A 6,330-nucleotide genomic window follows, 5' to 3' on the forward strand; every position below is an offset into this window, starting at 1 on the left:
CGGGTTTGTTAACGGTGGGCGACTTGGGTTAACATTTATTTATCGTAGGTCTAAAGGTTGCTCCGAGCAGGCGAAGGTGGTAATATACCTTCTTAAATTTGATCAGTGGCGAAATTTAGTCCTCTAAGTTTTGATTGTAATAATTTAATCCCTTAACTTTGTCCAAAAGTTAAGTAATATTAGAATTTTGAACATAATTCTAAACATTTTTAATAGTTTGACCAATGGACTCTCAAATTCATGTACATGTTTTAAACGTTGTACAAAAAAATCAAATTTTATGTATTTTGTGCAAGAAAATATAACAAATTATGTAAAAAATTTAACATATATAATATATTTAATTTTTTATGTGTCAATGAATTGTATAAATAGATGGACAAAGTTAAGGATCCTAAATGCTATAGATCAAAACTCAACGACTTAATTCCACAAGAAACTAAAGTCAAGGGGCTGATTACCATTTTAAACCGATTATAGCTTATCATCTAAGTTGAGGTTAAATAGTACGAAGTATAAAACATAATTATCTGTTAATTACATATACCTATATTTTCCAAAATCATGTGACATTCTAAACAATGGTGAATTATATTAAACTGAAGTACATTGAAAGACCATAATACTGTAAATGCAACATAACCAATTAATCAACGATATAATTAAATTACATAATCAGTTAACCAACACTATAAATTAAGTCGTGCAAAATTAAAGAAATAATTTAATTAATTAATAGAAAAGATGTTATATTTCTTAATCAACTATGTGGTATCATCTAGAGTCACTAAATTCATCACTTCACCTATATCATTACACACTATCGAGAACTAACAAAAACAACCCAAACCTAAATGAGACTTTGTGTACAACATTATATGCAAGTCATTATTCTACGTCTTCCACGTTTTTGCTCCAAAATTGAGTATGGATCTCTCTGTTTCCTTTTCTCTTCATTCCCTTTCATTTCTCTAATAGAACAATATTTAGATTGCATGGTTTTCATTCATAACCTAGCAGATTCTTTCTCATTCATACCCTAATAACAAAACAACATAATCAAATAATCTATCACAATTATTGTTACTTCAAAAAAATAAGATCCAGAAATCGTACAATAAAAAGATGGTGAAATAAATCAAAAATAGTGAAGGCTTGCCCCTTATTTGTCCTTAATTACTCAATTCAATGACAATAAACTGAAACTTACAAATTGAGAAAATGAATGTCATGGGAGAATAAATAGTTGTAATTGCATGGTGGAATCGTGAAGATAGAACGTATGTTGAATGTTTAGTACAAAGTTTATATAGCAATTGGAACATAGTTGTTTAGACGTCTTTTGGGTTACCCTTCGAATTTATTATTGGGAGAGGAGGAGGCATAGAAATTAAGACTTAACATTTAAGAGTGCAAAAGATTAAGGGTTTTTGGGTGTTACTCAATTTAAGGTAGTCATAAAACCCATTTTTAATGAGCTTTTTTTAAGTAACTTCTTCCATGGGAAGAGCATTTTTAAGTTTCAAAAGCCTTTTAACTATATTGTATAGATTATTTATAAAATTAAGTGGCTGACACGTGCCACTTTAGAAAATTGCTCACTCTAACATTTTAATAATATTTGTTTAGATACGTTAGTTTTTTGTGTTTTAGGTTTTGGGTGCTTCAAGAGTTTGGTGGTTGTTTTGTTTTATTTGGTCTTATTGTCACTTGTGGCTTTTTTTTTTTGCGATTAGTGCAATCGTTATGGTTAGATTTATTAGATTTTTGTCTTTTGGTTCTCTTCTACTATTTCAATTTTGTAATGTTATCTTATTTCAGTTAGTCATTAGGTTTTCCTTTGATATTTTATTTTCGTAATTGCTTTCTATTTTGTATTAGTCAAGAACTAATTTTGTGATCCGTGCAATGCACGGGTTTTATCAAGACGCTTCTTTAAAACTTTGTTCTGATAAGAAAATTAATGAAGAGGAAGAAAAATGGAGACCAATTTTTTTTCAACTATAAATAAAAGATTTTAAGATAAAATGTAAAATAGTTGACACATGTTGTGAAATAATCCATGTTGTGGTAAGATTTAAAATAGGGAAGAATTTAGTTTGAAAAGTGGGTTAGTTAATAGAGAGTATAATCCTTCTTAAAACTTATTCATGCATATGTTTGTTCAAAGTGGGTTGCGAAGTCGAAATGTACTTTTTTGTTAGTAAGTCGACGTGTACTTAATGTGATTCATTATAAACAAAGAAGGAACACATATTTTTATTTACGTGGAAATTCTTATGTTAATGACAAACTATGCAAACTTAAATTCATTTTGGTGGACTATCTTGTGAATTTGAGTTGTATTACAGTTATAATCTACGTAACATTCTAAACATGATGATCTAACTTGTTGCCTCAAGTCATATGCATAATCATTTTTCATTGTATTTAATTACTTTGTAGGGTAACAACCGAATATTCTACATCACGTTTTAAACCAAACAATTGTTGTGACTAATCACATACTGCAAATATGTCGGAATCTTGAAATTGGACGAATTTGTCTTAGCAATGTAAATCAAACTACTTAATGAATGCACAACATCTTCCATATTGACTTGTTCAATTATATAGTCTATACGTACTACCTGCATGTCAACAAAAAAATACATATAAGCAAGTCAATCACCTTATAAGCAGATTACAAATACTAATCACATGATTTAGAGATTAGCAAGGAAGGAACCAGAGTTGGTTATTTAACTTCATAACTATGAAGTTGAACTTTTTTATTTTACGCAGAACTTAAATATTAATTTTTTAAATTTGTAGCTTTATACTATGAAAACTATGAACAATCAGGAGAAATCAACATGCAAACAAACTAAAAAGTTTAAACTTAAGTAGCAATGTAGCGCATTTGAGATCCAAAATTTATATGAAATTGAACCATTGATTTTCAAAGCACAATAAAACGGGGGCGGATGGAATGTTTGTCTTCAATGTACATTTCACATGACCCATGGAGAATTAAGGATGAGTGATATAAAAATGTGTTTGACTTTAGAGAGTTACAATATTGTCTTATTTCACTATGAGGAGATATTTATACAAACTCAGTGAGCAACTGAAAAGTTACCACTAATACACTTAATTATGCAAATTCATTGTATCATAATTTCACTAATAAACTTAATTATGATAATTCATTGTGTCATAATTTATACATACCTACTCATAGTCTCTTACTATTCCTAATAAAATGCAAAGAAAAATAACATAAAATGTGGCATTTAAAATTGCTTAACATGACACACGTCAAATAATAAACTACTCATCTTGCCTTTTATTATATTGTATAGATACTGATAGTTAACTCATTTATCATACTAAATTTCAAAAAAACAATTAATTTGGAATAAATTTTAAAGGATAATTAAACAATAAAAGTGGAATGGAGAAGGTCTCATTTAAATTCACCATGAACACAAAATTATAAATATAATTATTTTAGTTTTACTTACTAAATATATTGCTAAACAATGCAATTTTTTTTTTTAAAAAACCTTATCCTTTACGTGAAATAATTTCATGAACTAAATACATGGTATTACTACCCTTTTAAATTCTATTAGTAGTGTTTAATTTCACTTAAATGTTTACAGAATTTGTTTGTAAATTACTTAAATTAAATAAATATTTTCTTTTCCATATATTTTATATTTTCCTAAGAAAATATTTTATATGATCTTTAATACTTATTTGTCGATTAATTAGTTTTATAAAACATCTTCTATATACAACAAATTTATAGTATATTATTTTTTTTATAGTAACAACAATATTGAATTAGTGTCTTTAGAAAAAAAGTAGTGAATTAGTGACAATACAATTTTTTTTTGTTTTTAACTTCGTTTATTCTTCTTCGTTCTTAATTTCTGATGTATTCAGTTTTTGTTTTATTTCGAATAAATATAATACTACTTCATATGAAATATCTTGAAATTATTAACTTATAGTTAATCCGTATTTTTTAATTGTAGTTTTTTTTTTTGAGTTAATTAAGTTTAAAGCTAATGGAATATGGATGGATTTTTAAAGGAAATAAGTGAATTAAATTAATGCAATATAATAATAAATTGGCAATCCATATTATATTAGTTTGCCAAGTCACATTGTTATTGTGTACGTGGCTTTTTTTCATCCCATGTGGCATTATCTACGTGACATTTTTAGGCTAGCCTTTTAATAATATTTTATAGATGTAAAAGGTTTGCTTTATTTTTTTTTTTTTTTTTTTTTTTTTTTTTTTTTTACAAAATACACATTGCATGAGAATTGTTTAGGGAGTTATCTTAAGAAATTAAAAGATGGTAGATATTTTGCCTTATTTTTTATTTATAAATTATATTTATAGATTTATATATGTATCCAATTAATGAAATTGAGCAAGTTTATTGCAATAAGATTTAAGAGGGAATTGCACATATAAACAGTTTAAAATTAGAGTGATGTAAACTTTTATTTGTCGTTTAACCTATTCTAGTTTGAAAAATTAAAATGTCAATGTTTAATGTTAAGTATTTTATTATTTGCCGTTAATATTTAAAAATTCTTTATTATTTTATAAACAGTGTAAAATTAGAATTATGTGATATTTATCTGTTACTTAGAATATTCTAACAATAAAGTAGAAATTTAAAATTTAGTATGAATATTATTTGATTTTTAATTGTTATTTAATTTATCTAGAAATTAAAAAGGTCAAATTTTAATGTTTGTTATGCTATTTGCATTTAATGTTTTAGATTTTTATATATTTTATATTTTCCTAAGAAAATATTTTATATGATCTTTAATACTTATTTGTCGATTAATTAGTTTTATAAAACATCTTCTATATAAAACAAATTTATAGTATATTTTCTTTATAGTAACAACAATAGTGAATTAGTGCCTTTCAAAAAAAAAGTAGTGAATTAGTGACAATACAATTTTTTTTTGTTTTTAACTTCATTTATTCTTCTTCGTTCTTAATTTCTTATGTATTCAGTTTTTTTTATTTCGAATAAATATAATACTACTCCATATAAAATATCTTGAAATTATTAACTTATAGTTAATCCGTATTTTTTAATTATAGTTTTTTTTAGTTAATTAAGTTTAAAGCTAATGGAATATGGATGGATTTTTAAAGGAAATAAGTGAATTAAATTAATGCAATATAATAATAAATTGGCAATCCATGTTATATTAGTTTGCCAAGTCACATTGTTATTGTGTACGTGGCTTTTTTTCAACCCATGTTGTATTGTCTACGTGGCATTTTTAGGCTAGCCTTTTAATAATATTTTATTGATAAATCAATCTAGATTTCCGAAAATATAATATTTCATAATTCATTAAATTTATAATTTAATTAGTAAAAAATAATGATTGCTCTTTAATAATATTCTAATTTAATATTCAGATTTATTTAAATATATAAATCTAATAATATTATATTTGTTGAATCGATTGGTAAGCTAATCGACGCATTACGAATAGTAAAAGCAACAATAATAGCAGCGGGAGTAGTGAAGTCATACTAGCAACAAGGGGAGTAGTGAAATTAACAATAATAAATGCGGGAGTAGTGAAAAAAAAATAATGACGGCGGGAGAAAGTAATAGTAGTCACAACAAATGTAATGAAAGTAACATAGGAACAACAGAGAGAGTATGAAAAATTAACTAACAATTCGATTTTAAGAAAATATAATTTTATTGAAATATATGAGTTTGACAAAACTAACGGGTTAACCGTAAAAATAGCAGGAGTAGTTAAACAAAAAACAGTATCCGAAGAAATAGTATTAACAAGGGATGTAGTGAAAGTAATAATATTAACAGCGGGAGTGGTGAACGTGTCTCATAACTTGTTGATGATTTTTACATATCATCATAATTTCAAGATATAAATTGTAAATGTATGTGTTAACCAAATTTAGCGTATCATATTTCATAGAAAATAAAATTTAAATGGTAAATAAAGGTAGCCCGGGCGTAGCCGGGCACCAAACCTAGTATTTATTTAATTTCTAATATTTCTATACTATGTACTTTTATAGAATATTTATTTCGATAGTTTGTTTATCCGTCGAAATTTGCAAACATACATATTAAAAGATTAATAAAATAATGATTATTTTTTACAACATTAATGATTCGAAAATAAAATAAGTTTGGAACGACTTTTGTAAGACGTGTTAGTTTTTCGTTGACTTCTATTTATTGAATATGTTTTTCGTTGACTTCTATTTATTGAATATATATGTTTGTAACTGATACAAAGTATTATGTATTTTGC

This window comes from Silene latifolia, chromosome 8, assembly GCF_048544455.1.
Source record: "Silene latifolia isolate original U9 population chromosome 8, ASM4854445v1, whole genome shotgun sequence".
Lineage (NCBI taxonomy): Eukaryota > Viridiplantae > Streptophyta > Magnoliopsida > Caryophyllales > Caryophyllaceae > Silene > Silene latifolia.